This window comes from Euphorbia lathyris, chromosome 2 (assembly GCF_963576675.1).
Source record: "Euphorbia lathyris chromosome 2, ddEupLath1.1, whole genome shotgun sequence".
NCBI lineage: Eukaryota > Viridiplantae > Streptophyta > Magnoliopsida > Malpighiales > Euphorbiaceae > Euphorbia > Euphorbia lathyris.
In genome coordinates, this window is record NC_088911.1 from 53,917,995 (window position 1) to 53,944,749 (window position 26,755).

The window sequence follows — 26,755 nt, forward strand, 5'->3', positions numbered from 1 at the left end:
GAAAATACTCACCAACGGTTTAAGCCATCTAAATTGAAAAAAAAAAGAAAAAGGAAGATATATTGCCTTATAAGTTATAACTAAAATGAAATCAACATCATTTTTTAAGTCATCATTCATTAAAAAATAATAAAATACTTGTAAAATTATAGGGTTAATACACATATTTGCCCCTGTGTTTTCGCGGAAAAACAGATTTACCCTTAAATCAAATAAACGCACAAAACTATCTCTGAATTTTCCATAAACCTGCAATTATACCCTTATCTGACGGAGCTGCTAAACGGCGATGACATCAAACCTTCTTGTCTCCAAAAAAATTGGATGATGACAATCAAAATTCATTTGGTTTCTTATTGTTTTCTATTGCTATTGCTTTTGGATTAATTAGGAGGTTTAGACGCCATTTTATTAGGTTGATTGAGCTTTTATGAAAATGAATTTTGACCAATCTGTTCTTCTAACTTGCTTTTAATCGAAATTGAATGTGCATATTTTTTCTGTTTGTGATTGGTTGTTCTTTTCTGAAGTTTTTCTGGAGATAAAAAGGTTTGATGTCATCATCGTTTAACAGCTCCGTCAGATTAGGGTATAATTGCAGATTTATAGAAAATTCAGGGATAGTTTTGTGGGTTTATTTGATTTAAGGGCAAATCTGTTTTTCCGAGAAAACACAAGGGCAAATATGTGTATTAACCCAAAATTATATTATGTACAAGTAGAAATCTATCTATCTAACTATCTATTACTACTATAAAAGCAGAAACCTCACTTGCCATGTGTCACTCTAATAGTAATTTATCTGATGCGTCACTTTGAGGATTTTTTGAATTTTTAAATTTATTTCTTCTAATTTTACTCACTCCCTCAATCAATGTAGAGTCCGCCTCTCTCCCTCCCAATCTCTGCCCTTTCAACTGCCACCCTCAACTTCTCTCCTCTAAAATCTCTCTACACTGCTAACCTAGCCTGCAAATTATTCCTTTTCTTAGAATCTTAGAATTCCCTCAACGGCTCTGCAATCCCTTTCTCAAATTTCAGTTTCGACTACAGATCTATCTAATTCAGCTTGCGTTTAAATTAGGTATGAAAAAATTAAGTTTAAATTTCTATCTTAATCATTCTTTCCTGTTAGTAATGCGACATCACTACAAAAAAAAAAAGATTAATGGGGACGGTTAAAATTGTCCCCAAAAATAAGAAAAATTGTCCCCTCTACTTTTGAAGACAATTTTAATTGTCCTTTTCTTTCGTCCCTTATGCGAGCGTACCCTATTCTATAGGGGACGAAAATATGATGTCGTCTCTATTTTGTGGGACGATTGTCGTCCCTAAGAATAGAGACAAATGTCGTCCTCATTTTGACGGACAATTATCACCCCTATGCAAAGGAGACGAATTTTGTCCCTATTTTAAGAGGACGATTTTGTCTTCGAAGAAAGGGACAATTGTCGTCTCCTTTTTATGGAGACGACAATTGTCCCTATTCTTAGGGGACGATTTTTTTCCTACAAAGAAAAGGACAATTGTCGTCCCTATGCAAAGGTGACAATATTTGTCCTTAAATATTCTGTCCAAAATTTTATCAAACGATAAAATAAAATGTGCAATTTTGGATTGAAGGGAGCTACTATAAAATATGAGCTGAAATTTATGCTGAAATTATAACATCCATCCTTAATTAGTAAATACAAATGTTTTAGAAAGATACAAAATTGTCTTAATCTACATGCATTGTCATTTGTAAATAACTAAAACATTACGCATAGTTCCTAAAAAGATCAATCTCCTAAAATTCCAGACTGTAACCTTTAATTGCAATAGATTTGCTAATGCCTATAACAGTAGGATCTACACGTAGAGAAAGTTATGCATGACTAAAATAAGGGTTCTATTAGGGATGCACAACGAAATAAACAAAAGAGAAACAACACATGAGTTTACATATACCTTTGAAAGAACTTTGAACAGTTGCAAAGAAGGAGCCAACTGCAAATGCTACAACAACAAGGTTACTAGAGCTGCATAGAGAAAAGCAAATTAACTGTTATGAAATGTATGTTTACCTTGGATTTCCAAAGCCTGCAATAAGCAGTCAAAAATCAAACATCAAATTAACAAGGAATCACAATCTCAATGTTCGCATGAAGTGTATATAAAATTGGAGGTTAAGGGTCTTGTCAAACTTCTATTAAGGTAATGAAAGCAATATATAGTTCTGATGCACAGACAAATGAGACATGCAAGTATCAGAACACTCCAAAGACAAAACAGCAGGATAGTTTAAATTATCAATATCATGTCATATTGATATATAGAACATCTCATAGTTTAAATTAGCAATGTCATGTCACATTCATATTCCCAGCTGGAACTAATGCTTATTATAAATTCCAATATAACTTCGTTAAGCATTATTATTTTGTGCAGAAAATGTTAGGGGACTCTATTATTGGTGATGTTAAATTAAAAAAAAAAAAGTAAAACATCACAACTATGCTTAATAGATATAGCTAAATCGCATGTTCTTAGTTGAAAGCCTACACACCTTATTCTTTAAGTAGCTTCATTCCCATATCTATGTTCCGCTGCCTGGTTGCTATCTTTCGTATGAGTTGCAGGAACCCATGGCAATAGTTTTATTTATCATATTAGATACATATGAGTTTTAGGATGGAATTGAAAAAATTACCTTAGGACAAACTCCACAATGATTTTGTAATTGGATAGCATGAGCAGCAAACTCCTTCCCACAGTGAGCTATGAAGACAATGCGGGTTTCTTGAAACTCAGAAACTTTCGCAACCGGAAGACGCATAAAGAAAACCTAACATTTCTGCAAAGAGATGGATCATCGCTAAAATGCTTGAAAGAATAATTGAGAAATGGAAAAATATGAAGTTTGTGTAGTTACCTGTCTTGTTCAATGAGGTGGAGTCTTTCAACCAAGAAATTACAGTATTCTTCAATCATCGCATACATACCCAACATATTCTCCTTTTTGATCACATTTCAAAACAAATAATTAATCAGAGAGAACTCTATTCCTACTTAGCTAATTATATATAGATCACCTGACTTGTTAAAAGGAAAAGAAAAATAAGCATATATATATGCACACACACTCAAAGGAGAGCATGTTGATGGTGACCAAGTTGAAGAACATGGTGAAACAATATGAGAGTGAAGTAAGTTTTTATCTTGCTTACATGAGAGGAGAAAGCAACCGACTGCCCTTTTTGTTTTCCCTTACTGAAAAATCATATTCACCCTTACTAATGCTCCCATGAATTGTCCTGGGCAAGTTAAATAGCATTCGAAATCCCTGAAGCACTCCTTGAATAGATCTAATCTTCTTTGTGTAAGCCTGTTTACATAAACAAAAAATCCAAGCAATCACTATTCATCCAAAAAGACATGAACCTATTTACATATAAACCAAAACAAATCAGATTAGTTATTTGGAAACATGAATCAGTAGAATAGCTAACAATGCTTAAGTCATAAGAACCATACCAATAATTTTTTTGTCCAAATCTGAAGTTAGCAATTCTAACAACAAGAGAAAATAAGAATGATCTATAAAGTGCAAGCAAATAGTAAGAAACCAAAGCGAACAACAACAAAAGAAATAATATCAAAAGAAGAGGGAACACAAAGTTTACCTCTAAAGTTTTTTTTTTTTTTTTGAGGAAAATGCTTGTAATTTCATTAGAAGAAAAAAGAAGTACAACAAGCAAAATGTAATGAATAAAACCTCACACAATTACAGGCTAAAACCAGTAAAATATCCACGAATGGATGAAAATGACTACACAAAGAGCAAAAAAACCCATAAAAGGCATAAAAAACACACAACAACAATAGAACATATATTTCTCGTAAATCCAAATCAGCAATCCAAACTTCATCATTTAGACAATTCTGAACATTCGGATTTGAGTCCTTTTTTGTTGTAACCATGTAGATTTATTGATCTGCGTACAAGATAAACCATTTCTGCTCTTCTTAAATCCGAAAAAAGCATAAGCGACAGAAAAAATAGAGAGCAGATAAAGAGTTTCTATAAAATATATGAACACTAGTACAGAAATAGCCTATGGCCACGGTCGTTTACCGTCATTAGCCACGGTTGTACGACCGTGTCCAAAGGGGGGCGTGGGAAATGTTTGGCGTCTTTAGCAATGGTTGTTCGACCGTGGCAAAAAGGGCATTAGAGTCGGTTTTTACATATAACCGACTCTAACGCCTTACATTTTTTCCACGGTTGTTACAAAAAACCATGGCTAAAAGGGCCTTTAGCCACGGTTGTTTGTAACAATTGACTCTAATGCTCTGATCACTAGAGTCGGTTGTTGTAACAACCGACTCTAATGCTCTGATCATTAGAGTCGGTTGTTCTAACAACCATGGCTGATGTCAATTACATTAGAGTCGGTTGTTACAAAGAACCGACCCTAATGTTATTGTTTTTAGCAATTTTACATCAGCAGATTCAAATTTAACCTACTATATTTTCTTTTCCTACTGTATTACAGTAATTAACGGTAAACGATATTTGTTACCCGTAACGTTTACCGTAATCAAAATTTTTAAATATGATTGACAACGTATTAAAGAGAATTGAAAACAGGTCAAATATCTTTAGATGTAGGCCATACTAATCCTAAAACAGATCAAATATCTTTAGATGTTGGCCATACTAATCCCTCGAGGACATTGCATTACTTCCACAGTCTACGAATACAATACAACAGAATTACACTTTGTCCTTGCCTGCACCAAAACAAACCATAACCAATTTGACTACCAACAATACGTAAATATTGATAATGCATCCTCCTATATATTTAACAAGCACAAAAACCTCTAAATTGCAGTTTCAACAAGCTCAAGTTCAAACTTCAAACCACAAACATATATTTATAGCTTCACTAGAAAAATATCACCACTTGCATAAAGCATCATTCATAAATTACACTGAAACTAGCGTGTCATGCTTAAATTCTTACACCTTTCATTTCTGCTACATAGTAATTGTCTGTTCTGAAACTGAAGCCAAACCTTGCATCAATCTAACAATTTCAGTTGTATCATCCAGATAATATTTAGCCTTACTTGGTTTGTTCCCAATAGTACATGCAAATACCCCTGCCCTTGGAGCAATTGATGCCTCTGCCATTGAACTTATTATTACCTTAAACATATCTTCATCCGATCTGCCATCTCCTATGCACAATACAAAATCGGGCGATGATCCCCTTCCTTGCATCATTGAAAGTAACCTTTCACCACCAGCCCCTTGCTTACTCCCTACATTGTATACTTCTTATTAGAATCAACTCCAATAGTATAATGCATGAAAAAAAAAATGGTAATGGCTCCACTCGAATATCAGCCTACAAATTTACACTCAACCATTTACCAAATTCACATTAATGATAACGGCTCCACTCAAATATCAGCCTACACATGATTACATCATAGAGTAGGGAAAAATTGAAAACTTTATTAAAAAAAAATATCTGGTGCAAACCTGAGGTTTAACTTCCACTGTATTTTGACCACTCTTGACTGTTACAGGTTCGCTAAGACGCTCTCGATATGATCTAGAAGTTCTTTAACTTGGCACGAACCAAAATCTGGATTTGCATCCTCATACGACCATACCAGTGAAGTTTCCTTATCCTCAATAGTGGACCCATCAGTTGTTTCAGTATAAAGTTGCATCACCAGTTCTGCAATCTGCTTCCAAGCTGTGTCTGTTACAGGCACATATGTTTCCCATTCGGAGTCTCGCATTAGCCTGAAATCAAATGATATTCAAATCATATTGCAAGTCCAATAATAATGATAAGTTTAAAAATTCAAACCAATAGACCTAAGGAAGTAGCCATGTTCTGCAGCTAATCCTAGATTCTCACACTGAGAAAACCATTCAGTAAGAGTTTTACAGCTACTAGCACTAAGGAAAACAATATTATTCTCATCTCTACATAAGTTATTTAGGATGTCAATTGTTTTAGGAGGCAGGCTCTTATCAATCGAAGCCTGAGGCACATGAAAGCTCCCATTCAGCTACAAACGGAAACCTAACCACTCATTTCTAAAAGACCGAATTGTCATCGCCCATGATATGCTTTCGAGAAGTGATGAATACTGGATATTTAGTAATAGAGTCAAGGCGAATTAGTTCTCGAGATGTTGCAAGAAAGTATATCCCTACAACAGAAGATAAAGAGCTTATTAGTACTTTATGACAAAGTAAACTCCAATACAGGCACTTAAAAGTATCAATAAAAAAAAATGAATATTGTCTACAAGATTATCTGAAGGTTTTTTTTGGGACATATTCTAATTGATCTCATATACAGCAGGTACACAACAAATACTGGTGTTCTTTTCTTGAAGAAACTGCAGAGCATAGGTAAAATGAGGCATCATACCCTGTACCAAAAGTTCAGCCAACCGAGTGGAATTAACAGGAATCCAGTCGGCCAAGCATATTGACATATGATAATGATGATGATGGGCAGCGTGATGTACATGGCAACTGTAATGCTTAAAACAAAGGGTGTGAAAAGATCGACATTGGATTGATCGGAAGAAGCTTGAAAAGCAAACAAAAGAAGTACAGAAAGTCAATTTATTGTTATTAGTCTGAGCATCTTTTACAGTATCAGGTACTAAATAACTATAAGCAAATAAGATAATATAATTGTCAATTTATCAGGTTTTCACTTCAAATGGTCACATAACATGTAATAATACACCAAACAACAAGAATTCTAACATATACGCGAAATATAATGTATATTATTAAAACATGGAAACTAGAGTTCAATATAAACATGTTCAATGAACTAGGATACCAGGACTATATTTTACACTTCAATTTTCATAGTTAAAAGCATTGAATTTCTTGTTTTTTAATGAAATGTTCACTTAAATGTTCAGGAGAAGATAAGATGAACTGATCCAAATTAGTCCTATGTCATACTCATACCTATCAAACATTAAAATTCTTTTCCCAACAAATTTGAACTCAGTTTAACAATACGAGTTTACAACATACATAAAAATAAAATTAACAAACTAAGCATAGATTCCACCTAAATGAAAGGGTAATTACCCTTCCATCCATGGCCTTATGTGCTTCATCCTCTGAATTAAAAGTTATGAACCCAAATCTTTTAGGCTTTTGAGTTATTGGGTCCCGCACTAACCTAGCTAGATTTACACCAAATTTAATCAATAGTGCATTCATTGAAATTCCGAAAGTGCAAGGTTACCTTCCCTTACAACTCCAAATGGTGAAAATAATTTTTCTAATTTCCGATTCATCGTGTAGGGGGATAATCCTATTGACAAAGCAAAGCATTAACTGAAAAAGAAGTTAAAGAGAGTTAAACTTATAGACAGAGAAAGGAGACATTACTGCTAACAAAGAGTTGCGTACCGAGCCTTTTCGCCATTTTCTTCGAGTGAGTTATCGGAGCTTTGTCAAAGCTGTTCGGCGTTAGGCTGTGTTTCGTAAGAAGATCGACTCCTTACAGGCTTCAAACAACCCTCTCTCACTCTCTTTCTGGACAATTTCACCTCTGCTGCTCACATCATCAGCCTATGGCGATGACACGAACTGAGGCAAGAGGTGAGACTATTGGAGAGCTGCAATTGGCGTTCAGGTCATGTGTGGAGAGCCACAAAGAGAGGCAAATCGTGTTCATGTGAGGTGGACAACCGAGAATAGAGGAGATAATGTTAGGGATTGGGTTAGGCAGGCATAGAGGTGAAGGGTTTAGGATGGAAGCCGAGAAGAATTGAACTCTTAGGTTTAGGGTATGGATCTTAATTGAAAAGCTTCTATAATTAATCATCTTTGGAGTCGGTTTTATATGAATGTGGTCGACGGAATATGGTCGACGAAATGTGGACTGAAGGTGGTTGCTGATGAGTCTGACGGTGAAGGAAGGGAATCAACGAATCCATTACTGCGGCTAGATGAGAAAGAGATATTCTGTAAAATGTTGAATTAGGGTTGTCCCCGTATATTAGTAATTTAGTATTAAATAATAAATTTTAATAATATTTATAAAAACCGTACCCAATTCTAAAATTTAAAATAATTGGAGACAATAAATAATGTGGGTACCCAATATGAATTTAAAAATAAGATTTGAGGTCAAATTTTTTAATTTGTCCCCCAAGTTTGTACCCAAAGGTCAGTTTTTTTATAGTGCATATAATAACCCTTGGTCTTTTTTTCCCACAGATAGAAAAATAATGCCAAGCTTCAATTGCCAGCTTGAATCAGGTATCAACATGTTGAAGTTGGGGATTTATTTACTTGGTAAAATTCATAACTTTCATAATTGGTCACTATTACTTAATATCCACATTATTTTTGTTTCAATTGGAGGTATATTTTTCTATTGATGTTGTGTTTCTTAAACTCTGTGTAAAGTAAAGCTTATTCAGAATCCAAAAGGTTTGCCAACTCTTTCTTTCCTTTATATAACAGACGAAAGACACTAGATTTAGAAGAATCTCTTCTTCAATCGGTAATTTCCTTTCTAATAGATAAATGTTATTTCTTTATCTTATTGCTGCTTATTTAGTGTTTCTGTTGCTGATTATAAATTTGATTGTTCATAAATGTTATGAAGGTGTTGCCTATGTCCATGGAGCAAGCCTGAGATTTTATGGCTGAGGTTTATGGCTGAGGTTCAGGAGACTTTGTTTGCATTTTTCTTTTTCATTTTGTTCTCCTTTCTCAAGTTGAATTTTTGCATATAAATATGTATATAGTTTATGATATGTGGAATCTTAATTGGGTTTGTGCTATAGGACAAAGCTGGACATTCCTTTCCAGAAGAATGGTTTATTCAGTATTTGTTATCTAAAAGGTCTGGTTAAATTGGATTCAAGAATGACTAAGATGTTGGAGTTTACGGAGAAAGTGTTGGTTGAAAAAGTTGGAGATTTGTTTCATAGAAGAAGCCCTTATCCAATTAATTTGGACAATCAGAAGTTAAATGAGCCAATGAGTAAAGGGAAATAAAGTCACGAAGATATGGAAATTGGGAGTTAAAGGATTTATATTTGTGCTTAATTAATTCGAACGGTCTTTTATTGTGTAAAGATAAAAGAGGTGGTTGTTTGGAAAAGTAATAATTTTGTATCATGAAGATTAAGATGTATTAATATTGATTTGAAGAAAGAGAATTTAGTACCTAATTACATACATTGACGTGCTTTAAATGATGATAGAAACTGAATCAAGTTATTAAACTAACATGTGTTTGTTTGAGGTTACAAACATGACGAAAAAACTTTACAATTTAAGAATGTGTTTGGATGCACATATTGCCAATTTTCTTTTTTCATGCTGAATTAGAATATTTTAGTTGTTTATTTTACTTTTTCCTAGCCGATTAAGCGTTGTTACTGTTTCTTTGCTGTAGCTTTACTCTAGAAAGCACAATAGCAGGGAATGTGAAGTGGAAAGGAAAGAACTGAACCTCTACAATTGTAGATGATAATTACACGGACAAAGTAAAAAGTGGAAATGAAAGAACTGAAGCTGCAATTACAAGCCAGCCATGATTGGTTTGAACCAATGAAGGTCTTATGGGATTTGGTTCGTGCATATATAAAGATGAAAGCAATACAATCTTTCATACTCAATTGCAATCTCATTCTAATCTTGAAGATCTACACACATACCCAATAAATATTTGGGATAATGTACCAAAATAAGTCTATGGATTTTAGGGTAGTGTCAATTTAGGCTCAACGTACAAAATAGAATAAATATAGATTTAATAATTTAAGTCACGATAACGGAACGAGACACGTAATATATTACTCCGTTAAGTTCTGCCAATTATACGTGGAGGGAGAAATCAAAACTTAACGGAGTAATAGGAATGACGTGTCCAATCCGTTATCGAGACCTAAATTGGTACTTTTTTTAATCATTAAGCCTATATTGATACTATTTTGTACGTGGCGCCTAAATTGATACTTCTCCAAAAATCATAGACTTATTTTGATACCTTATCCCTAAATATTTTAGACAACTTCACAACAATAATTTGTAATTAACTTATATATCTTAAACATAATCGATGTTTCGAAACTCTGATATAACAGTCAAATCAGTCTTTTCAATTTTTTTTTGTAACAAAAGTCTAAACTTAATCTTGCTTAGAAATGTTAAAGTTAAATTTGGATCATCTTATACTGTAGGTCAAATAATACCAGGGTTATTAAGAAGTTATTGAAAAATAATAACTTAATTTCACTCAATTGTTGGGGTAAAATTGCATATTTTAGAAAGTATAAGTAAATTAATCCTGACTGTAAAGTTTAGGGATATTTTTACATCTTATCCCTTTATTTTTAAACTACACTTTTAATGTAATTATATATTTTATATTTTTCTTTAGTTGCATTAATGTCAGAGACAAAATTGTATTTTGGAGCCATTACTTTTTTGAGATTCAAAGTACATATGTTTGGAATGAAATTCCAAAAAAAAAAAAACGTAATAAAATAATGAACCCATAAATAGTATATATAGATTTATATTTCAAGAGTTATTTTAAAATTAAAATTGGTAAATTTTATATACGGATGATTTTTTAGATAGATTGATGTTTATCTTTTTTTTTTAATTTAAATTTATTATTTTTCACAAGTTTAATCCATATTGACAGTTATATTTTTTTTAATAAAATTATCTTTTTCTATTAGATTGATTAAGTGGGAAGTAAAGTCCAAAAAAGATAGGAAATCTAACTAATATATATCTTAATCACATGTTTGATAGATTGATGTTTATCTTTTTTTTTAATTTAAATTTATTATTTATCTACATTGATGGTTATGGTTTTTTTAGGCAAAAAATATTATTAGGCCCTTAATCTTTCATTTTTTGGTTTATTAAGTCATTGATCTTTTATTTGGATACATTACACCCCTGATCATTTATTCTTGGTTTCATTAAGCCACTGATGACCTAATTAGTAAGTTTTGAACATTTAATTCAGTTAAAAATACGTTATTAACTTCACCTGTATTTGAAATTATTAAAAAAAAAATTTTAACAGTTTGAATTAACGTTTTTACAGTTTTTCTATAACCACATTACACGTCCAAAACTGCTTTCTAACAGTGAAAAAGTATAAATTTCGAATGTAGGTGTAATGAATAACAGTCTGTTAACCAAATTTTATGTTCAAAATTATTTTTTTGGTCATCAAGGGCTTAATGAGACAAAAAATAAATGATCAGGGACTTAATGTATCTAAATAAAAAATCAAGAGCTTAATGGACCAAAAAATAAAAGATCAGGAGCCTAATAATGCTTTTTACCTTTTTTTAATAAAATTAATCTTTTCCTATTAGATTAATTAAGTAGGAAGTCTTTCAAAGTCCAAAAAATTAGGAAATCTAACTAATATATATGAAAAGATAATCTGATGCACATCCATCTTTTCCTATTAGATTGATTAAGTGGGAAGTCTTTCAAAGTCCAAAAAATTAGGAAATCTAACTAATATATGAAAAGATAATCCGATATTTTATTTATTGCAACAAAATTTATACTTACACACTGGCTTCTCAACTGCTCCTTTCCACGTTATATTTTAAACATTTACTTTCACCACTTCCTAACTCTTCTTTCCCCACTCCCTTAATCTCCGACCTCTCTCAATTATGCACCCTCCTTGCTCAACTTCTTCTTCTCTACATATCCCATTAACGGAAGAACATATGCTGTCCCTTGAATGGTGTTCCCTTCCCTATACCCCCAATCATTAAATTACATGTAGAAAATTTATCCTAATCAGTATTTAAATTTATTAAATCTGTTAACCACAATTAACTCTGGTTAACCAACTTTTACGATCCACGTCTTTGTCTCTCTCACAGTAGAGTCTTCTTCTTGTGTTGTTTGAATTATGCAAACACGATTTTGCTTTGATTGAAAACATAGTCCTATGCCATTTTTCTTCTGCTCCCAAAATCAGTAATAGGGAGAGGAAGAGAAAGAGAAAGACCTAATCCTGAATTCAAACAGAAATTGTGTATTATGATAATTCTATTCATGAAGCTGCAATTCTGGATTATATATATTAATTTTTCATCTTTGGTTTAACGATGAAGTTTATTCCATTAACTCTAATTACTTTTGTTCCTTCTCCCCTTTTCTAAAATTGCAGACAATGAGCAAAATGGCGTTTCAGAATTAAATAGCCAAAAGAATTAAATAGCCAAATTTCCATCTTTAAACCCAATTAACTGAATGATACCCCTTTTCTCCATGTTAAACACTTTACTCTCCACATGGTTGATCTTTCTCTAGAGAAAAATGGAGTTTCAGAATTAAAAGAAAAGAAGAAGACTCCACCAAGAGAGACAAAGACGTGGATAGTAAAATTTGGTTAGAAACAGTGTTAAGAAAACATGGTTAACCAGAGTTAATTGTGGTTAACAGATTTAATAAATTTAAATACTGATTAGGATAAATTTTCCATATGTAATTTATTGATTGGAGGACATGGAAGGGGACACCATTCAAGGAACATCAGATTTTCTTTCCCCATTAACTGCTAATTGGATTTCTTGCTTTAATCTCTTCGATTTTTGCATGTGCTCGCCATCCCTCTCTTTCCCTGAGTGTTTCAGATTCAACTCTAATACTTGCTTTTCTTTCGGTTCATCCATAAGTGATTGAATTTTCTTAAGTTTTGTCTGTAGATATGATTTTTTTATGTCTTTGATTTCTTACTTTCCATTATGTTTTGTTGTTCTTGCAGTATGAAAATGAAGATTCTCTCACCATTCGGGTTTATCTGTAAGTGCTTTTCCATTCAATTTCCTTATGATCTGTAACTCTTCAAAAGGTAATTTTTATTTTCTCCTAAAAGTTTCTTATGTGCATCCATTTTCTCAGAAATTTTAAATAGTTACTTTGTTTTTCTTTTTATGTTTCCCAGTAATCCCCTAATCACGATGATAACTCCTTTGTTTGTATATGCTCCCTTGATTCCCTAACATATTTCTCACCCATCCACTTAATTCCTCAACTGGTACACTCTACTTTGTTACTCGCTCTGTATTCATCAAATGCTAAGGCCTCTGAATTCTTTTTTATTGCAGCAGGAACAGTTACAAATCATTGAGGTTCATGGTCCACTTAATCTCATTTGGGATTCACTTACTGCGTTTGGTCAATATACTACATTTTCATTAATTGGGTACTGGGTCTATTTTTTATTGTTTCAATTTTTGCAGTTTCTAATAGGAAGATTTAGTTTTCGATCTTTCATTTATATATTCTCATTCTTGAATCAAGGTCCATGGGCTCTACATCTAGTTTTCTTTCCTCAATCTGCTATTTTAGAAATCCTCCTAATTTGTATTTCTAAATGACTTGATTTGGAAAATTTAAAAATGGAGAAATCAGAACTAATTAATTATATATATATATATATGATTTATTTATTTATTACGTTATTCGGTCTGACCAATCCGAGTCATCCAATCCGATCAAATGACCCTTGATCCAATCACAAATCTGGTTTGATGTTCCATCCGGTTCTAATAACATTGATATATATAATAAGTCTGAATCAACCAGTCCGAATCAACCGATTGAACCTATCGACCCTTAATTCAATTGTCAATCTGGTTCGACTTTCAGACCGGTTTTTAAAACATTGATCAAAACACATAATAAATAATTATACTAATGGAATCTTTATATATACAAAATTGATAAATCATATACTAACAATACCTGTGCAATGCACGGGCCTGTATGAGATTATAAAAAATGGTAAGTTACACATCCAACATGAATTTGTTACTTTACACATGTATAAGATTTATCAACAAAATTTTAAAATTATCACATTTTTAAAATTATAACCTACTTTATACAAAACGTGATAACCCTTTTAAAATGAGTTTATTAAAAAATAATGGATACTTAGTTGTAAAATAAATTCTAAAACTGACTTCCTATGTAATTTCCTAGAAAATAATGTTTGATTTTTTTTTAAAATGTTGAGTTCAAATCCATAAATAATCTAGATAAGTAATCCAAACTAGCCCAAACTCTTATTGGACCAGATAAATAATCCAAACTAGCCCAAACTTTATTCTCAACATTTACATGAAGCCCATCCAAAAAGTTCAAAACCTTCACCTGCTATCCTGCTATGTTTTTATTTAGCAGACAAATAAGTTTATCTTCATTATTTAATGGCTTAAACCATATGCCCCCAATATTTGAATATGTTGAAATTGTACGATAACATAGGAAAATTAATAAATAAGCCTATCAATTAATAGATAGCTAAGATCATAGATATTTACAACAACATATGAAAATTAACAAATAAGCCTTTAAGCTTCTAACTTTTTTTTTTTTTGAAATTTAAAAATAGCAGTAATTAACATGAATGAGATTTTTTTTTTTTTTTGCAGAATGTTTCCAAATGACCAATCTCTCGCAATATTGGAACAAACTCGTCTTGTTAGATTGAAGAGGAAAAACAAGTTGACTGAGAAACGCTCACACAATAAAATTTTAAAAACTAATACGTCACAAACTGGTAATTTTAATAATTTAAATATATTGAATTAAGTCTATGATTGTTTTGTTATTATTAAGTCAATTTTGTTAATTGCTTTTTTAGATTAACAATCTTCAATATATTTATTTATAGTTGCAGATCTCTCCAATGTCGGCTCATCAACTAGACAATTATGTTAGAGATAATATCAGTATTATCTCTACAGATAATTATCTGCTCACTAAATAGAATTGTAGTCTATTCACAAGTCTATTAAGTGTGCAGAGATAAGATTCTAGTCTATCTAGAATTAGGTCTTAGAGTTGTATCTAAACTATACAACTAATTAGGGTTTAGCAGAAACCTAATTACTATAGATTTATATGTCTGTAATATAAATACACGAGATTTATACGAACCCTAATTAAGGGAAATCATTCAATCATCTCTCTCTCTCTAAGTATTTCGGCTCTCTCTATCTCTCTCAATCCGAAACACATTCAACATGGTATCACGAGCAGGAAACGGTTCCACTCCGCCTGGCTCGGCTTCCGCATCAATCCCGTTTAATTCCCTTAATCAATCGACATCACTGTCTCAACCGATGTCGTCGATTTTTCTGTCCGATTCAGAACCACTATCGGCAAATAATCAGCATACGGTGGTATCCCCGGCCGTGATCATGTCAATTGCGGAAACAGTAGAAGCCGCGAGCTTCGTTACTCTGCCACCAGTTACAGCAGCAGCTCGGTCGAACTCTAACCGAAGCTTTGCCACGGAATACACCGTGGATACGGCGTCTGCGTCGTCGCTTCAGCCGTCGTCTGGCTGGAGGTTCGACTCTCCGTTCACCGCCGCACCAATGTCGACAGTTACCTCCACGTACCTGTTCGAAAATTATGATGGAGGAAGTTTTCCTTGGCCGCGGCAGCAAGAACAGATACCGCGGGTTACTGTACAGCAGCCATCTCCACCATTGTTTCATCCTCCAGGTAATTTTTCGCAACCCGTTACAAGGCCTGGCTTTGGACCTCCCCCGTCCTATCATAGTTCTCAATTGCCCTCTACCTTTTGCACTCAATCTAATGATCAATTCTATGTGCATCCACCTCTAACCCGCCCCTCAAATCACATTGGTACCTCTAATTACCAAACCTACTCCACACCGAGCAGTGAGTCTGTTCATCAACCCCGTCCTCAATCCATGCATACACAGACTCACATAAAACTAACACCAAATAATTATAAAGCATGGAGGATGGCCATTGTGTCTACCCTCAAACATCATCACTATTTTGACCACATCACAAGCAATACACCACCACCACCCAAATTTCTATCTAGGGGAGGTTTTCTGTCAAACAACAATGATGTTATACTCAATCCAGCCTACACTGTGTGGGATGAATTAGAAAATGATGTGATGTCCCTGCTATTACATTCAATTACAGAGGAAGTTTAAGAAATTATTACTTGCTTTCATTATTCACATGACATCTGGGTTGCACTTGAAAACGTGTATGGCGTCATTACTGATGATAAACAGTTCCAATTAAGCATTCAGTTACATGAGTTTGAACAAAATGAGTTACCAATTGGTGAATATATGCAAAAACTTAAAGCTATACTTGATGATCTGGCTGCATCTGGCAATCCATATCCCATGCATCTTCTACCGTCATTACTTTACAAGAATGTTGGGGATCCTTTCAAATCATGCATTCAGAATTTAATGACTCAGAAGGGGATCCATATTGATTACTATCAATTGTTGAGCAAGTTAAAAACCGTTGAAGGGATGATTAACTCCACAAAAAAATCTGCTTTCACACTTCCGGCATCACAATTGAGTTCGCATGAAGCAAATGTGTCATCTGTCTCCTCTTCCACGAATGCAAAATCCAAAACGAAAAAGAGGAGAAGCGGCAAATGTTTTAACTGTGGTGATCTTGATCATTGGGCGGATAAATGCAAGAGGCCAAAAGGATTTGCAACACGTCAATCGCAACCCAATGCTCAGGCTTATATGGCATGGCACAACCCTGTAGACCCATTCAGTGGGCCGCCGTAACCCTGGTATCCGGACACGGGCGCCACCAATCACATGATGGCTCAGCCAAGTCAACTACAACAAATGCACCCTTACCCGGGCAATGATACGGTTCAATTTGGAAATGGGCAAGGTTTGCAAATTTCTCATCTTGGTCAATCTCATATCAAACATCTTAAAATCTCTGATATTTTATTGGTACCCAAGCTTACTAAATCATTATTGTCGGTTCAGAAATTCACTCGTGATAATGCATGTTTCTTTGAATTTTGGCCTAACCATTTTCTTGTGAAGGATCAAACTACTGGGGCAATCCTGTTGCGCGGTCCGAGTAAGGATGGGCTCTATGTGCTTCCACCCAACTTGAAAGAGGCGCTAGTCGGAGAGAAGGTTTCCTTCGAGCGGTGGCATGCACGGCTTGGTCATTGTCAGAATCAGACAGTCAGTAGAATTCTGAAAGACAATAATTTATCTTCTTCTGCACCTACCAATAATTGCTCCTTTTGTCCTTTAGGAAAATTATCTCAAACTTCTTTACCTTCAATTGTTCGTTCTAGTACTTTTCGATTTGAAAATTTACATTTGGATGTTTGGGGCCCTGCCCCTATTCTCTCCTTTAATGGACATCGTTATTTTTTTATTATCATTGATGAATTTACTCGCTTTAGTTGGTTATTTTGTCTTAAAAATAAAAGTGAAGTAGCTCAAATATTTCAAAACTTTCTTGCAATGATTAGAAATCAGTATGATGCCAAAGTTAAAAACTTCTACTCAGATTTTGGGGGTGAGTTTCAAAAACTCCAGCCGTTTCTCCATGAACATGGGATTGTACACAAGATTGCATGTCCTCACACACATGCTCAAAATGGCATCGCTGAACGAAAAATTCGACATGTAGTAGACACATGTCTCACCATGTTAGCCAATGCTAACTTACCCCTTAAATCTGGAATTATGCCATGGTTCATAGTGTACGCATGATCAATATTCTTCCTACCAAAACACTTAGGAATCGCTCTCCTTTCTTTATGTTGTTTCGCAAGCAACCTGCTTACTCGTTCCTTCGAATATTTGGTAGTGGCATTTATCCACTTCTACGACCCTATAACAAAAACAAATTTGATTTTCGTTTCAAACTCTGTGTTTATCTTGGACCGTCATCCAATCACTCGGGCGAGTTATGTTTAGACATATCCACAGGAAGAATTTACATCTGTAAATTTGTCAAGCATGATGAAGGGGTCTTCCCGGCAGCTCAATCGGTCAATCCGCCTCTTTCTACTAGCGCAGGGTTGGAAGCAACAACACTAGAACTACCTTCACTCCTCGGACCGTATCCAGGTATTCCTCGATCCACTAGCTCTGTCCCTCATTCATTACCCTCGTATATTCCTGTGGAACCCATGGTTGGCCACACAAACTCTATTGTCCAGAATGACTATACAAATCTGGCTCCGTCCGTTGCCAATTTGTCTTTTGAAGATCAGCAGTATGCGGCATTGGAACCGCAAGCTGAAAACAACGGCGCTACCGCATCAGACAGTCAGGCAACTATCAGTGCGGCAACACATCACCGCGACGATGTGATGGGGGTCTCGCGGGCTGATCCAACCAGCACCATCCGACATGCCTCGCCGTCTGGCGTTTCGACAGCCGAAAATTGTCATGATACGGCACAAGAGCAGTGCGCGGCTCCAAGAGCAGAAAATTCACAACTCATCGACCAAGAGAACATCGCAACTGCCCCAATGGTGCCTGTGCAAACGCCATCATCACAAGCATCGTCTGCAAACATTGAATCCGACGCTGCACGACGTCACACAATGCAACTTCGGCAAACAACGCTGCACTCTCGAGGTAAATTCGCGGCACTACTAGCAACACATGAAAATGGAGTGATCGATCCTACGTGTTTTAGCAAAGCAAACAAATTACCTGAATGGAGACAAGCTATGTCCGAAGAAATAAAAGCACTTCTTGACAACGACACTTAGAAATTGGTCCCACGGCCCCAAGGAAGACATATCATTACATCTCGCTGGCTCTTCCGCACAAAGAGAAAGTCGGATGGATCCATTGACAGATACAAAGCGCGACTAGTGGCAAGAGGATTCACTCAACAATCGGGCATTGATTACAAAGAAACGTTCAGTCCGGTGGTAAAAGCAACCACCATACGCACAGTTTTGGCCATTGCTGCGTCCAAACGGTGGTTCATTAATCAGCTTGATGTGTCGAATGCATTTCTTCACGAAAATCTCACTGAAACAATCTATATGGAACAACCGCAAGGGTTTCGTGATCCGGATCAAGCTGATCATGTGTGCTTGCTGCAGAAGAGCTTATATGGGCTAAAACAGGCTCCGCGAGAATGGTTCACTCGTCTACGAAACTTCCTTGTCTCTCTTGGATTCAAAATGTCATTGGCTGACAACTCCCTCTTTGTTCACACAAATGGACAAATTCAAACATACATCTTATGTTATGTGGATGATATCCTTATCATAGGTAATTCGCCAGCTCACATTGTCCGTGTAATCTCTTCCATTGAAACTGAATTTCCCATTCGCAATCTGGGACGTGCGGAATAATTCTTGGGTATTGAGATTCAGTATTCAAAAGATGGAATTCACTTGTGTCAAGCAAAATATGCAGCTGACATTCTTGATCGTGTCAACATGGCTGACGCCAAACCAATCACGACATCCATGAGCACCACTCCTACATTATCAAAAAGCCTTGGCACTCCGCTTGCATCAGGAGATGAATATCGGAGCATTGTGGGAGCTCTTCAATACCTTCTTCTCACTCGCCCTGACATTGCATTCGCAGTCAACAAGCTCTGTCAGTTTCTTCACTGTCCCACGGATGAACACTGGAAGAGTGTAAAGCGGGTGCTCCGGTACCTTCAAGGAACTCTTGAATATGGCATACTTATGTCACCCAAACATATTTCGCATATGCATTGCTACTCGGATAGTGATTGGGGAGGATGTCTGGATGACAGACGATCAACGGGAGCGTTCTGTGTCTACATTGGGAATAGCATTGTGTCGTGGCAAACAAGAAAGCAACCCACCATTGCAAGATCGTCCACTGAAAGTGAGTACAAAGCAGTTGCAAATGCAGCAGCGGAATTACTCTGGCTAAAGTCATTGCTGAAAGATCTGGGATTTCACATCCCGCCCCCCGTTCAACTATGGTGTGACAATGTAGGTGCCATTTATCTCACTTCAAATCCTGTATTTCATGCTCGTACAAAACACATTGAGCTGGATTATCACTTTGTACGAGAACAAGTCACAAATGGCTTTCTCAATGTCAGATTCATTCCTACTGATGACCAAGTAGCAGACGTGTTAACCAAGCCGCTACCTAGTCTACGCTTCACGCAGCTACGCTCTAGACTGTTGGTTTCTCCATGGCATCGGCTTGAAGGGGGGTGTTAGAGATAATATCAGTATTATCTCTACAGATAATTATCTGCTCACTAAATAGAATTGTAGTCTATTCACAAGTCTATTAAGTGTGCAGAGATAAGATTCTAGTCTATCTAGAATTAGGTCTTAGAGTTGTATCTAAACTATACAACTAATTAGGGTTTAGCAGAAACCTAATTAATATAGATTTATATGTCTGTAATATAAATACACGAGATTTATACGAACCCTAATTAAGGGAAATCATTCAATCATCTATCTCTCTCTAAGTATTTCGGCTCTTTCTATCTCTCTCAATTCGAAACACATTCAACAAAGTAAATATAATTTATGCACATTATAAATTATAAATCAGCCATTTATAATAAATTTATATATGCACATGTAAAGCTTATTTGACTTTTCTTGTGTGCTAAGCAGACACCAAATCATCTGTTTTTCCTATCACAAGAAAATTCTCACTTGCAAAGCCATGAGGCAAGGATGAAAAGGAAGAATAAATTGCAAGAGAAGCGTTCCATGAACTTAAATTCCAATATAAAGGAGTTTCGATCAAGTAATTAATAGATTTTGAATATATCGATATTTTTACATTTAATTATTCAACCAAATATCTTGCAAGTTAATTAAAATCATTGTGTCAAAATCTTAAACTTATTTTGTATCGTAAATTTTATTTCATATGAGGGTTAAAATGATGCATTATGTTTTATAGATATGTGATTTATTGTTTGAAAGCAATTATAATTATTTGTGAATTAATAAACATTTTTTTTGAGTTGAAGGTGTTTCATCTACGAGTATAAAGAGTTTTCATGCGAATGAAGATAGAAGGATTTATCTACAAGACATTACTAATGGTATTTCATTAATTTTATGTTACGAAGTTATTATTTATTCAAATATTAGTCAATTTCATAATAATTTATAAATTCATATGTAGGAAACATTAATTTCTATTTGTAACCCACTCACCAGTTCGTGAAAAGCGTAACCCAAACACCACCACGTTGGATGGTGTGCATATTACTATTGGTATTACATTTATTGTCCATAAATATATTATTTTCTATTTGTGTTGAAATTAATCACAAAATTTATATGCATCGTTTTAATATTGTATTTGAATGTTTTTATTCTATTGATCAATATACAATATTTAAATACAATAAGTAATATACTTATAATTTTTTTAATAAACTACAAATTATGCAAAATGCAGATATATTGGATTTTGGAGTTCTCGAATATATATGCTCTTTTTGTGGTGCATTATTTTGGTATGAAGAGCGAATTCATAAGCAGCGAAATTCCAGTGTACCTATATTTACATTATGTTGTGGGGTTGGGAAAGTAAAATTACCCTTAATGAGGGATCTCCCAGATACATTACATAATCTTTTGTATGGGAGTGACAGTCGAAGTAAATCATTCATTGAAAATATCAGAGCATATAATATGATGTTCTCCTTTACATCAATGGGTGGTAAGATTGATTCTTCACTGAACAATGGAAATGGACCATATGTCTTCAGACTTAATGGTTAAAATTGCCACTTGATTGGTAGTTTGCTACCACAACATGGATCACAACCAAAGTTTGCACAACTTTACATACATGATACATAGAATGAGATTTCTAACAGAGCGGGATCTTTTTGGTACGTTATTATATGTTTTATCATTACTGTAGAAGAATTAATTTTTGTTTATCTAATTGTTACTTTTTTCAATATATCAATCCAGCTCTCGAAATTCGAAGAAACGTTTTGAAGAATCCATCATTAAGGACCTAAAAGTTATGCTGGACGAGTACAATGTTTTAGCACAGTCATTTAGAGTAGTCAGGAATAGATTGGCTAGTGATGAATATCCAGAGGTAAAATTAAGATTGATTGGAGGTAGGAAAACAGATGGGCGAAGGTACAACATGCCAAGTGCTTCGGAAGTTGCGGGTTTAATAGTTGGAGATGTTGATACTTCAGAAACATGCAGAGACATTATAACCGAGACTAAGAATAGTATGTTGAAGCGTATTAATGAGTTACATCCATCTTATCTGCCTATGCAGTATCCATTGCTTTTTCCATTAGGCCAGGATGGATTTCGAAAAGATATTTTGTTTAACAATAATAAGAATGGAAAAAGGGAAACAATTAGTATGCGGGAGTTTTTCTGTTATCGAATACAACAAAGAAACAATGAACGATCATCTATTTTGAATTCACGGAAGTTGTTTCAGCAATTTTTGGTTGATTCTTACACAATGATAGAGGCCGAAAGGTTGAGCTACATTAGGAACAATCAAAAAAATTTGAGAGAAGATTTATATAAAGGGCTATCAGATGCAATATTGAAAGGCGAAACCAACCCATCCTCAAGTGGGAAAAGAATCATTCTACCATCATCATACGTTGGTGGTGCAAGGTGCGTGTACTCTTAAATTATAAAAAAATTCAAAATTTAGTTAATGTTTTTCAAAAGCTTTTAAATTTCAAATATTACATATAACATTATCCAACAAAATCTTAACTAATATAAGTGTTTGATATTAACCTTAGGTACATGATGCAAAATTATCAAGATGCGATGGCAATATGTCGTTGGACTGGATATCCTGATATTTTCATCACTTTCATATGCAACTCAAAGTGGGTGGAAATACAAAGATTCATTGATAAAGAAGGCTTAAAAGCAGAAGATATACCAGATATAATAACAAAAGTTTTCAAGATAAAGTTGGATAAGTTGGTTCATGACTTGAAAAATGATAAAGTATTTGGAAGGATAAAAGCCCGTAAGTCCTTATTTTTTATAATATTATAATTTAGAACATTTCAATAATGAGTATTCTTACAAATGTTTGTACATGACAAATTTTCCAGTTATGTATACAATTGAATTCCAAAAGCGTGGCCTGCCACATGCACATATGTTGTTGTTCTTGCATCCAGGAGATAAGCATCCGTCGGGAAAAGATATTAACAAGATCATTTCAGCAGAAATTCCAGAACCGGGTGAGAATCCTCAATTACATGAGTTGGTTAAAAAGTTCATGCTTCATGGCCCTTGTGGTGTTTCAAATAACAAATCACCATGCATGAAAGATGGAAAATGTTCCAAGCGCTTTCCAAAGAAATTTAATAAGGAGACAAGTGTTGATGGAAATGGATATCCGTTGTACATGAGAAGAGATAATGGAAGAACAATATTGAAAAACAAAATTCTTCTTGACAATAGATATATTGTGCCATATAATCAGCAGTTGTTATTGAAATATGATGCGCATATTAATGTGGAATGGTGCAATCAACATAGAGCAATCAAATATTTGTTCAAGTACATAAACAAAGGGAATGATCGAATAACTACTGCTTATTACCAACAAAAGGGAAATGCTGGTGATGGCATCGAGGATGAAGTTAAAATGTATTATGATTGTAGATACATTTCTCCTTGTGAGGCAGTATGGAGAATATTTGCATTTCATATTAACTACCGTGAATCGGCTGTTGAAAGACTCAGTTTCCATCTTCCAAATGAACAAAGTATTGTGTTTAATGACGCTGAGCCAATTGATGATGTTGTTAGAAGAGGTAATGACGCTGGAACCATGTTTTTGCAATGGATGAGAGCAAATGAAGAATATACAGAAGCGCGAGAGTTAACTTATGTTGAATTTCCAAATAAGTTTGTGTGGAAAGAAGTGGAAGTAATTGACCCTACATCCAGTATAAAAAAGAAGATCAAGAAATGGTGTCCTAGAAAGCGTGGGCTAAGTGTTGGAAGAATATTTTATGTTCATCCAGGAGCAGGTGAGTTGTATTATCTCAGAATATTGTTGAATATTGTGAAATGCCCAACCAAATATGATGACATAAGAACTGTGAATAATATCTTATACCCTACTTTCAAAGATGCTTGCTTTGCATTGGGTTTACTGGATGATGACAAAGAGTACGTATATGCAATTCAAGAAGCATCCTTCTGGGGAACATGCCATTTTCTTCGTTTATTGTTTACTTCTCTATTGTTCTCAAATTGCATTACAAGTCCGGAATCAGTTTGGAATCAAACATGGCATTTACTTTCCGATGACATCCTATATTGCCAACGAAGGCTCATTAATAACCAAGGTAATACATTTATAATGTATTGCTGTAATTTATCTATACTTATATTTAAATTCAAAAATTCCACATAAAAACATAGTAGGATTGATATCAACATTGCATTGTTTATTTAGAAAATCAAAATGAATCAAATATATGATAATAGAAATGAAAACTATGATCCAATAAATAACACTTTTATTTTCTGTATCATGTTTTGTTTTTTAGATTTGCAAATGGATGATGAGCAGTTAAAAAACTTCACACTTTCTGATATAGAGAAAAATTTGAATAGAAATGGGAAAAGCTTAAGAGATTACCCTTCATTAACATTCCCAGATGCATGCCTAATTGAGGAAGGAAGAAATAGTCTCATTCAAGATGAACTTAGTTATGATAGAGAGTTGTTGGAAGAAGAAAGTGACCATCTTATATTGTCTTTAAATAATGATCAAAAAATGGTGTTCGAAACAATTATCAAGGAAATTGGATCGAAAAATGGTGGTTTCTTTTTTGTTTATGGATTTGGAGGAACTGGGAAGACATTCATATGGAGGACTTTGTCATCTTTCCTTAGAGCTAAAGGTGATATTGTCCTAACAATAGCATCAAGTGGAATTGCGTCTCTCCTTATGCCTGGTGGTTGAACTGCACATTCTCGATTTGGTATACCCATACTAATCACTGAAGATTCTACTTGTAACATCAAACAAGGAAGCCCATTAGCTGAACTACTCATTAAAGCACAACTTATTATATGGGATGAGGCTCCTATGGTTCATAAACATTGTTTTGAAGCATTTGATAGGACTTTACGTGATATCATGCGCTTCCAAAATAGTAATAGCATGGCTTTGCCTTTTGGTGGAAAGGTTGTTGTTTTGGGTGGAGATTTCAGACAAATATTGCTTGTTATTCCAAAAGCTAGCAGACAGAACATAGTATCATCTATAATAAATTCATCTTACTTGTGGAGATATTGTAAAGTACTTCAGTTAACCGAGAACATGAGGCTTCAAAATCGAGATTCAAATACTGATACAAAAGAATTAAGATCTTTTTCTGAATGGATCTTAAGCATTGGTGATGGAACAATTGGTGGGGAAAATGACAGAGAAGCTACATTTGATATACCCGAAGAATTACTCATCAAAGATGTTGATGATCCTATTGGAGCCATTGTCAAAAGTACATATCCAAGTATCATTGAAAACATTCAAGATCCAATATACTTACAAGAACGTGCAATTCTTGCACCTACATTGGATATTGTTAACAAGGTGAATGAGTATATGTTGTCTGGATGGCCAGGAGAAGAAATATGTTACTTGAGTTCAGATTCTATCTGCAAAGTTGAAAGTCATTCAAATAGTCATGAAGATGTGTATACTCCTGAATTTTTTAATACTATTAATTCTTCAGGATTGCCGAATCACAAGTTGACATTAAAGATTGGAATACATGTTATGCTACTTCGTAATATTGATCAGACTCTTGGGCTATGTAATAGTACCCGATTGGTGGTAACACAATTGGAAAAACATGTGATTGAAGCATCGAAAATTATAGGTTGTAACATTGGACAGAAGGTTTTCATACCTCGGCTTACTTTGACTCCATCAGACATCAAATTGCCATTTCGATTTCAACGAAGACAATATCCCTTAGTTGTTTGCTTTGCTATGACTATCAATAAAAGTCAAGGCCAATCACTTGCACATGTTGGATTATATCTTCCACGTCTTGTTTTTAGCCATGGTCAAATGTAGGTTACGGTTTCAAGAGTCACAGCAAAAAAGGATTGAAAATTCTTATTTGTGACGATGAAGATAATACATCTAATTGTACCCAAAATGTAGTGTTTAAAGAAGTATTTAATAATATAGACTGATTCTTAAAATACAATTTATTGAATTACTTTTATTTAGTGTACAAATAATTTTAAATTATTGTTTAAATAAATAAATTTAAAAAATTTATACATGAATAATTTTAATAGATAACATAATTGATTTTATAATTTATTTTTTAAAAAATAAAATCTGTGCATTGCACGGGTCTACAGCTAGTATATACTAGAAAACACCTATTAAACATGTTTTTTCCGTATTTTTATTCACTAGTACAGAAATGCTCACTTGTGTCGCACCTCTTGTGTCGCGCTTGAAGAGAGAGCGACACAACAGAGTAACTAGTGTCGCGCGTTCTGTAAACGCGACACAACTAAGTATTCTGTGTCATCACTTGTGTCATGCTTGAAGAGCGTGCGTCACAAATGAGTTACTTCTTGTATCGCTTGTCTTATAGTGTGACACAAGAGCAAGCTTGTGACGCGCATTTACCAAAACGACACAATGAGTGTGTTATTTTTGTGACACGCTTTTATAAAAGCGACACAAGTAGTGTGTTATCTTTATGTCGCTCCTTTTTAAAAGTGCGACACAACTAACTCGTTTTCTTTTATCACGTTTTCTCGTTTTTCTGCTTGTCCATTTTCCATCCTTTTCTTTTTTCGTATTTTTTTCATTTTCCACATTTATTTCCATTTGTCACATTTTTTCT

At 34.4% G+C, this 26,755-nt stretch overlaps 2 pseudogenes; one reads left to right on the forward strand and one right to left on the reverse strand.

Annotated features, from left to right (window-relative positions):
- Positions 1 to 4,787: 4,787 nt before the first annotated feature.
- On the reverse strand, positions 4,788 to 8,031 carry LOC136218236 (alpha,alpha-trehalose-phosphate synthase [UDP-forming] 6-like; annotated as a pseudogene).
- Positions 8,032 to 18,917: 10,886 nt separating this feature from the next.
- Positions 18,918 to 26,084, forward strand: LOC136216989 (uncharacterized; annotated as a pseudogene).
- The last annotated feature ends 671 nt before the right edge of the window (positions 26,085 to 26,755 follow it).